Below are 11,039 nucleotides of genomic sequence, written 5' to 3' on the forward strand. Positions count from 1 at the left end.
TTTGGCCTTTCTTTGCTTCCATATAGTAAACCCTTGTGAAAAGTTAGTGTGCACCACCTGGTGTACTGGTTCTCCATGTTAAGTCAAGCTAAGTAAAAAGTTTTTTTTTTTCCAACTTTTCCAACTAACAGCATGAAATAGGACCAACTCCACCTGTCAATACTGAACTGACCGTTCCATTTTCTGTCAGACGTACCATAATACAGGAAGCTTATTCAACTACATCAAGCAAATGGGTTGGAATAAACCTCATTCAGACACTTCAAAAGAGTTTGGACACCTTAACAGTCGGGTGGACACTCAGCTCAAGTAGTGTTGGCTGTCTTTCCTGCCAAAAACTGCCCGTCTGTGTCTTTGAGTGTGCAGCAGCCCTGCTCGTACTGATGCCCCTTCTGCTATCATTATTTAGCTACTTAAAGTCATAAAGAGATACAGAATAAAAAGAACAGAATGGAGCCATGAGGCTGCAGTAATGGGCTTGTAATGGACTATAAAACAGCAGTAAAATCCACACACTTACCCTCACAGGCCAAATGACACACACACACACAAAAGCCATATCTCTATCTGCCACAAAGCTGCCTTGGACTGTCATAGATCAAATGATGATGATAGATAAACTGTTACAAACATGCAGCTGGACAGTTGCGCTGCACTGTATTACAGAGTGAACCACTTGTGTTTCTATAACATCTATCAGTGTGTAAAATTTGATTTGAAAGTGATTTTTCAGTCTGCAAGAAAATGTTGATAACCATAATACGAGAAAGTAGAATAGAAGAATACAAATAGGAATATATGTTGAAGGAGACAACACACACACACACACACACACACACACACACACCCCTCCAGCCCTGATAAAAGCATCTTTGAGGCTATAGCCTGGGGTTAGTTTTGAGGATCGGTCTGGGTCGTTTCTCCCTCTGTCCTCCACACTACCCTGAATTGCCCTCTCCACCACATTTATACAGCAAAGTACACTGTGACCATTAACATTTAACGGGTCCTTGGTACACACTGTATTCAATTTTCAGCCTGACCTCAAAACATATCACAGGTGCAGGGTTTTCATAAATCCAAGCATTAACATGCTGAAAGATTATGTGATTCAGTGAAATTCTTGTAACAAAATCATTTGTATTGAAAATAAGATTTGTTTACATTTGAATGAAAAAGTGGATTTTAATGATCAACTTCAGAGCACCTGAGTGAGAGGATAAATTATGCAGGTTATGTTGGTTTACTGCATATAATTGCATTATTTATCTATATAGTATTCATCTTTACTAACATAACATTTACAGTGGGAGGAAAGAGGCTAAAAAGAGAGAAGTGCCAAGATGCTATTAATTTATTCAAGATTTCCCACTTCTCACATTGTCTGCAAATCCAAGCCGATAACAAGTCTCTTTAGTGTGATGAGGTGAATTTGATTCCCCGTTTTAAACAAGTCACCAGCCATTAACCCACTGGGGAACATACATTGTGTAGGGTGGTAAAACAGCCCCAAACACACAAGTAGGCTACAGTTGATGTGAAGTAGCGGACACATGGTCTAATAATGGCACTGAAGGTATAAAGTATAGGTACTTTTCATTAGGTGACATCATCTGGGAACCATGGATGTCTGAATCAAATTTGGTACCAATCCACAGAGTAGATATTGAGAAATCTTTAAAGAGAAAAGAAAAATGTAATCTGTTGGTGATGCTAGATCCAAACGCAGAGGATCAACAAAGTCATGGACCATGAATGCCTGCGCCACCTGGCTGACTGACGATGACTCGGCCACACTACTAGCATGGGAAAAGCCATGTTTTTAACGTAACAAATTGAACAGCTTCTGTTATCTTGAGTGCATGTAAGAACAACTCTGAATTCGTTTTTTTTTTTTTTTTTTTTTTTTTTAATGAAATGCCTTTTTAAAATGAGCTAGTTTAGAGGGCTCTGAGTAAAAAGAACACTGAAAACCATTACCGACTCGTCTCCTCTTTACCCACAGAAAAGAAAACCAAATTATCCTGACAGTTAAACATAAGAGAGGATGCAGCCCCCAATCGGGAGGGACAATGGGGCGTGATGTGACGAACAGTGTAATGGCTCACAGCTCCTGGGAACCACAAACACACAAAATATTCTGAATTCCTGTCACCTTGTCACCTGTCTCTGGGCTACAGGCTCAGCAGACTAAAACGTGTGGCGCATATCATCCTGTCCCATCAATCTATTTTTTTCCCCCCTCCTTCTAAATAATCTTAAAGAAACCCTTGGAATGGAGTACAGAGGGAAAAGAATCTCTTTGGTGATTCAGGCTGCAGGCAAGACATCAGAAAGTAGACACTCAATTTTAGTTTCGCAGTAATCTCTGTGCTTCTACCTGTAATCTGTACAGTGTGACACAGGCTTGAAACTAAATCTCTCCCTTGTTTCTGGAGAGCAGAATTCAATTTGTATGCCTTGGAACAACAGACAGACGATGTGTGTATGTGTGTGTTGTGTTTGGAGCTAATAAAACTGATGGCACTTTGAGCTACTGGTTTGATTAAAGAGAGTTACTCTGTCGTCTTGCGCGTCTTTGCTCCCTCGTTCTCCGTCCCGCTCTCACCTCCTCTCACGCTCTCTCTCTCTCTCTCTCCATAACGAACTCTCAGGAAGAAAGGATCAGAGGGAGGACAGGAAGGAGAGGCAGAAAGAAGAAGGTGGGTGGTTGTTAACCTTTATACAAATGCCACTTTGTTGATTTTCCTGCCTTTCATCTTATACTCCAACTAATTAAACCCATCAAACACTCGCACACGCAAACTCGCACGCGCTGAGCTACGGGCATTTTCCCGTCTGCTAATTAAAGCATCTGTTTTACCTGATCTCATATGGCATTGACTGTTTTCTTCTTCCCCTCCATCCTTCCATCTGTGAAGCCTTCATTTAACATAAGCATTTTCTATCAGGATGCACGTTCGTACAGGTTCGTAGATGCACTGTTTACACCTCTCTCTCTCTCTCTCTCTCTCCCTTGCAATTTGTCATCCTACCTCTCCACTTCTTTCCCTTCTGTCACTTCACCTTCCCTGTCATCCTCCCTCCTCTCCCCCACTGTTGGTGAAGAGGCTCAGCCATCATTAGTGACCCCGGCGGTACCTCGCCTCAGTTTAGCGAACGGTTTTGGGATTTCGGGTCGAGTTTGGATTCCTCACTTCATGAGAGCAGAGTTTCATTTTTGCAAGAAAGGTGAATCTCAGTTCAGCAGAACAGGAAACTCTCTCTGATGATAGAAACCTTTAACTGGCAGCAATTCTTTATAATGAGACATTAACGAAATTAAAAAGTGATAATTGACAGATAAGTCAGGCAGAGCTTATAAATACACTTACTGTTAAAATTGTGAACAATAAAAGCAGGGGTTCCCCAGCATTCGTTAATGTGCCCCAGTGATTTGCAGTTTTTTTTTTCCATCGTGGCTAATCAAAGGAGAAATATGATGAAAGAGGTTGTCAAATTTTAATGACATGCACATAATCACATGCAATGTCTTTCTTCTTTTGAGCTCCACATGGGCAAAACAAGGATGTGATCTTTGTGTGATCCTCATGTTTTTTTATTTCATCTTTTAAGCAGCAGCTGACATTGTTCCGAATGTGAGACTAGAGTTCAGGAGGCAGGTTGAAATTCTTGTAGTCTGTAAACAAAAGCTGGGATTATGCTCCTGTGAAGATAGGTTTAAACGCCTCCGAGGAGCTTGCAGGGAAGGGTGTTATGGGTAATGGTAGGTCACAGTGGCTTGCAGAGGAGCTAACGCAAAAAAAACTCAGCGCGTAGTGGAGACCTGCACTTCAAGCATTGCGACTGGTTGATTCAAATCCAGTCAGGTGGCAAGTTTGAAACAGAATAAAACCAGAATTACTGCCCTGTCAAGGTGTTTCTGAGAAATCGTGTCCACGAGAATGGTACGTCTGAAGGGACAGACAGCCACCTCGAAAACAATTATGCCTCCAGCTCTGGCTGTCGCCAGCACGGAGGCATAAAAAACACACTTTTTTAGTGTGTATAAAAGAATTGAATCCTGTTCACATTAGCCTGTGCCCAGCCTGGAGAATCATGTTCCAGCCTTAAAAGCTAGTGCACATTACAAGACGTTTAACATTTCAGAACTGCACAATCTACACAGCTGATCTCAGACAAGGTGTACTCATTACAAGAATATTGCAGTTAGAGAGATCTGTGACTAGTGCCAATGATTACCATACTATCTCCCACTATCTACGAGTGCATTTTGTTTTTGGCTACAATAAAAGCTCTACATGGCTACCCATAAGGGGGTCAGCCATGTTGCCAATCAGATGTCAGGTAAAGGCAGGGACATTAGCACGTTGACCCCTGGCCGCAAAAACTGGCTCAAGGGACGTGGAGCGTCACCTCTCTCAGGGTCACGAGTCAGGGTGAGACGAAACACAGCAGTCATACTGGTGCTGCATCAGTAATATGCAAGTTGTACCGGCCTGTCAAAGTGAAGACAGAGTTGAGCCTGAAGGCAGAGCTAGTTATTTTCTCACCTATGGTCATGAATCATGGGTAGTGACTGACAGCCGAAGATCACAGCGTTAGGATCTCAGACGTCTGGAAGGAGCTCAGTGTAGAATTGCTGCTCATTCATGTCTAAAGGAGCCGGTTGCGGTGGTCTGGACATTTGATTAGGATGCCTCCTGGATGCCCCCTTATGCAGGCTTTTTGGGCATGTCCAACTGGGAGGAGACCCGCTGGGGCAGATCCAGAAAATAAAGGAGTTTATTTATGATTACATACCCCATATGGCCTGAAGGCATGGGGATCCTCCAGGATGTGCCAGAGGACATGGCTAGGAGGAAAGCTCCCTTGCTTAGTCTCTTGTTGCAACCCAGATGAGAAATGAGTGGATGGATGTTTGAAATCTTTCATAGCATCTTCGACAGCTCACAACAAGGTCAAGATGTGTCCTCAAACCTGGGCCAAAGACAACCTGAGATGTCAAAGTGTTCAAAAATGTACAAAACATACTGTTAGTGTCTTTACAGGGCTTAAAAGTGCTTGTAGATGTTTGCATGTCTTAAGTTAATCAAATATCAGCCATTTACCCTGAAGAGCCTTTTGCAGCTTTAATCTTTCTTACTCTTACTTATACCTCCTTCTTCTTTCCTTTCATGTGCTGTTTGTCTCTTTGTGTACCCCATCGAGAAAAATCCATAATTGGGCAAATAACAAATTTTACTAGCACAAATATTTGGTTTAAGCTTGGATGGAAAGAAAATAACCTGCTTTTCATAGTCTGCTGAGCAACATGGTCGAAGCAAACTATCTTTTCTGTCAAAAATCCATAACTCTGCAGGATGCTCACTTCCACCAATCAGAGAGCATGAATCTTGCCAAAGCTTCCCCTACATCTCCCCATGTCCCTCAACGATTTTTTTCCCCCTCCAACACACACACACACACACACACACACACACACACACACACACACACACGCGCGCGCACACACACACACACACACACACACTACCGCTCAAACACACGCAAACCCTGCCGAGCAAGAGACACAGGGTTGGCAGACGAGTAGGGTTGTCATTTGTCAGCTACATCCCAGAGGTAAGATAAGGGATAGGCCGCACAAGTGTGTGTGTGTGTGTGTGTGTGTGTGAGTGTGTCAGCTAAATTGGGCATAGCGGTGATGTTGTATGGAATGATCAAGCAATTGATTCAAAATTTAGTTTGACGCTTCCCGGCTTGAACTTGAGAGGGTGTGCGCTGGGGGGGGGGGCAAACAACAAGAGAGAGGAATATCAGAGAGGAGTAGAAGGAGTGTGGGGAGAAGAAAAAGTGAGTGAAGAAGTGAGTTTTAGGATTTTTGAAGGAGACAGTGAGTGTGACACACTGCGAGCAGAGGTCACTGTCTCAATCTGAGTACATTTAAATACAATCTGTCTCTTCTTTTTAATCATACTCACGGTGGCCACTGAAACAAGCCCAGTCTGGCTCATGTGTGTGAATATGTTATCTCACAGTCTGGGGTGTGATTACTGAGGGACTTTTGAAACAAGGTATCAAAAGTAACATCCTGTGTAATACACTACTGCCATCCTGTGGTGAGACAATGGCATTACCCATGTCCAATGGCCTCTTTACAGTACCTTAAAATAAAAATAAAAAACTTCTCAGTGACATATAATTGAAAAGATAAAATATTTTTCTTTAAACTTTAGACCTTTTCTGTGCGACATTAGCATTACTACTTCTTCAAACACACACATATACAGTAGCTGCACAAAGACACAAAGATTCAGAAACACAAACTCATTTATGTACACACACACACACACACACACACACACACACACACAGACCATAGTGGGCAGTGCATCCCTAATATCATCCATTACGGTATGATCTCCACTAATAGGCCACTCCAGTGGCAGGCTAATTCAAGACACTGATTAGCATAAGTGAGCTATGGCATTCATTAGCCTTATCAGGGATTCATAACGCTGACCAAACTGAATGGGATCCTCTACACGCTGTCCAAGATAAGCTCTGAAGTCCTTTAGGCTGTGTTTTCTTTCCACTGATGCTGATACTCACATAAACACACTCAGATACAGTATTGTGGTTAGATGAACATTCTGTGGTAATTTGAGGGAAGGGCAATATTTCCTTCAGTAGGTAAATGGTGAGGAAATTTCAATGAAACACTCCCCTGTAGACAGCTGAAGTATAAAACACAGTCCACATAGTGGACTATTAAAACAAATGCCTGTCTCTCTCTCTGCAGCCATGGTGGTTTATTAGGAACAGAAACATAAAATAAGCCAGTACAGGCTAAAAGAAATTTTAGAAATTTAATTTTAAGAATTCAATAGTGGTATATTAAAAACTGAGATACACACTACCAGTTAAGTGGCTGTTAGTGTCAGTAAAAGCTTGGCTAATGCACTTGGGCTCCCAAAATTGTGCATTCTGATTCTAGGTTGTTCTGTTGTTAATACAACAACGAGAAAAAAAAAAAAAAAAAATTCCCAATTCCATTAGGACTAAGAAAAACAGATCCAGCAAAGCCAAGATACCCTGACTTCTAGTCCATTTGGGTCAAGCTCCAAAAGTAAAATTCATCTCAGCCGTCTGCTTGATAAACACCCGTGTCTTTCAAAGTCATTTCACATAGTTTGTATCACAGGCTTTGTGTTGTAAAGTTATAGTCCACATGCTGCCCCAGAGCAACACAAGACATTGTACATCTGTTTTCACAGGCTGAGTCGCACTCCCCCATAACTGATCTTAATGTGTAAAACTGGTTCCCCTTCCACAATAGCTAGAATCTGAAATTTTTAGATGCTTCTCAACATCATAAAAGCTACACGCATGAAAAGTGGGCACTTCGCGTGGCTGTCCCCAGGCTAGACGCTAACGGGGAAGGTCTAGCCTGGTCTTCTCTTGTGTTTTGGGTTGGGCTGCTGGAAAGTTAAAGACCATAAAATTAGTTTGGAGCAATAAATTGTTTCAACCAACTGAGGGGTTTTTGCCTGGACAATCAATTTTTGGATGAAGTTGCTAGCCATCCTATGCTGCTGTGGCCTTCCTGAGTCAGTGTAGTGCTGAGTGGGATGCAGTGTGTGTGTGTGTGTGTGTGTGTGTGTGGGTATATCGACACTGGGGTGTCTGGTTGAGTAATGGGGGCGTAGCAGAGTTTAGATGGCTTCTATCCTCCTTCCTATCCAGTGTCGGAGAAGGTCATCACTCATACAGACAGAGAGGAGAGAGAGGAGAGTGAGCGAGTGACGGTGCGCGTCCAGGCAGGAAAGAGAGAGTTTGAACGAGTGAGTGTGTGTGTGTGTGTGTGTGAGAGAGGGAGCATGAATGAGACAGAGAACAGAGCGATGGTACTAAGGGGGTGAAGAGCGATGGAGGGAGAATGAGAAACGGGAGTTAGACAGTGAGAGGTGGAAAACGTGTGTGTGCTCAAGCATGCAAGAAAACGCTCTCTTTTGGGATACTACAACCACAACTACGGCCTCCAACTATGACAAATGTTTTATATGTGTGGACTGTTGTCAGCCACTAGCTCAGCCAACTACAAAGCTCTAAAGCCTCACTAAGGCCCAACAAACACTCCAGTCTGTGACTTCGCTGCATCAAACCCAGACTCAGTCACCTGACCATATAGTAGTCACACTTGTCTAGAAGCAGACTTTGGTAGAATTCGATGGACTGATAATAAGAGACTCTCTCTTTCAGGTGGTAATCCAATTCTCTGCCTGTTTTGCTGAATTTATGTGCCAGTGGAAGAAACTGACACCCAGAACTTCTGTGGTAAACAGCTCTGCTTTCATGTAGTACTTTATCAGAAAATCAAACCCGCAAGTGATAAACAAACAGCTACAGGCTCTGCAGCTTTTCATTTTATTGTTTTCAATTGTTTTGGTTCGGTGGATGATGGGCTCCCAGGGCCTCTCTACACAAAGAGGGGAAAAAAAAAAAAAAAAAAACGACCCTAAAATGGTTTTTACCTATTCTCTCAATAATCATAAGAGTTTAGTTTTAATGTGTGTCAGTCTTTACTTTCACCAAATAGACATTATTGAGGTTGTAATTTAGAGACAAACCCTGGGGCTGCTCCACAGACAGAATAATGTGATGACTGCTTAGAGACCGACTTCGCTAGATTTCACTGGGATATGAGAATATTTGCCATTTAACTGGAATCATTCAGCTGGAAGCTCCAAACACTGTAAAACTCAAATGAATGAAAGCCGACTGTCATGCTAGCAGCTCTGCGGCACTCTATGTTAGGAACAGCTGAGGTAAATGCTAACATGCTTAGTGCACATGCACATAGTTCAGGGGGGCAAGTTTAAGATTATAGCACTGTAAATACCACATTATAAATTCAGATTGAATCAGATTTTCGAAAACAGTGGAAGGTTTCCACAACACCTGGCCTTAACACAAATTCAATGCAATTAATAAATCCAAGCATTTCTCGGTTATGAATTTCATAGTACTCTAGGGCCAGTAAGATGCCTGATAATGTTCAGACTTTCAGCTATTACTAAATCCACTTTTGAGTTATAGCTTTGATTTAGTGGCCGCAGCCTCATCCGAGTCACTCTTTAGTGTCAAACTCCTGAGTCCTGCGGTTGCCAGCAAAGCAGACCACCATGATATCAATCCAGCTAACTCTCCTCTCCTCCACTGCTTTAGCACCTGCTGAAAACTACCAACAGATGGCAAATTAACCCTGAATTCATTTATAGCCCCAAGCCTGGTTCTTTCATACGTTAAAACCCAAACATGGGCCTGTGGTAAATTTAAACGTGTCCTCTACAAAATACACCTGATCTGAAACAAGGCAGAATGAAGGAGATCACTCCTCGTCTATGAAACAAGTTTCAGTTGTTACCATGTCACACCATTGGCAGACTGGCTGGTCTTGTCACATGCTTTAAAGGAAAGAATGGTAAATGATTAGCTGAATGAGCCCACGCTGTGCTTAGTGATCCAACAACAATATGGACCAAACTAAAACATACCTTTTTGTGACAGTAGCAGTAGTAAATCTCTTGACTTCTCATGATTTTGTGCTGCCTGACTTTCCTCTGCTGAAAGTCTCTCTCCTGCTTCTGCTTGGTCATCTTCACCTTCCTCCTTCCTGGCTGAAGGAGTTTTAGGATTATTCCTTTGAACTGACACTATACATATCAACTGTGCACTATAAAAAGGAAAAATATCCACAAAAATCACTTCTATGGTATTCTTCAAAATATTTACCATCAACTGACAATGACACACTCCAGTGACAATATGCAGAATCCTGTATTTACCTGCCCGCCTGGACTGTAGCTGGGAAGCACAGGGAAGACGCAGCAGTTTGGGTCTTGAAGAGTTGTAGCATAAAAGAGCCTAAAGTGCACATACAGTACATTGCACTGATACGTTCACAGTGATATTGCCAACTTCTAACTCTCATAGAGAAGTCAGAAGTTACAAGCTAGCTGGAGTCACTAACCACACCGCTCTCTCTCTCTCTCTCTCTCTATTCGGCACATGCACACACCTACGTATTGAGCTTTTCCTGAGAGGAGCTGCGATACTTGTGCAACAATGTTCTGTCTCAGACTTTCATATTACTGCACATCTTGTACAGTAATGATAAATCCTGTGGTAGTTAGTTTCTTTTACTTGCTACTACAGTCTCCTAACGCTCAGGTGCGCAAGTTTAGTTTCCACACACATCTGCATGTGCACAAGCCGTGCTGCATCATAACCAAACTGATAGAACAGTAGCTGTCAAGGACAGCTCAATACAGATGCCACAAACTCCAAAAAAATATCCTATCTGCTGTCCACTTTGACAAGCCCCAGCTTTCCCAATGGGACACCTTCATGCCCCACAAATGATAGGAACTAATTAACAATGGCTGGTAGTCAAGTTAGCTTTCAGAGACACCAGCCTGCTGCCACCAGTAGTAGGCAGTAAATTACATGGAGAGGAGAGATATTGCTTCCACTTCAGTATCATTCTATTTATTATTTACAGCTTTAAATGGGCAAGCACTGCTTGATGTTGTGATCTCTTGTTGTTGGATAATGGTTTCACAGTCTTTAAGCCAACTCTTAAGGAAGAGTTAAACATTTTGGAAAATACACTATTTACTATATTTTGTCAGGAAGTCGGTGTCCTTCCAAGAAACAGTCCAGCACATAAATCACATGTAAAACCACAACTTGACATTTTCACACTTCAGTTTGCGTATGGATTAAACATAAGTGAAATAACATGTAAAGCTGTCATCTTTGGAGCTGCTGGTTAGCAAGTTGTGTTACTTTTGGACAGAGTCAGGCTAACAGTTTCCCCCATTTCCAGTCTTTATGCTAAGCTAAGCCAATTGGCTGCTGGCTATAGTGTCATATCTAACATACAGACATCAGAGTTTAACTACGTAAAAACTTACATTTCATAAAAGTAATGTGTAAGTAATGTAAAGCTTTTGTAAAGTTGAATGAATGATGCC

This window comes from Seriola dumerili, unplaced genomic scaffold (genome assembly GCF_002260705.1).
Source record: "Seriola dumerili isolate Sdu_G_001 unplaced genomic scaffold, Sdu_1.0 BDQW01000161.1, whole genome shotgun sequence".
NCBI lineage: Eukaryota > Metazoa > Chordata > Actinopteri > Carangiformes > Carangidae > Seriola > Seriola dumerili.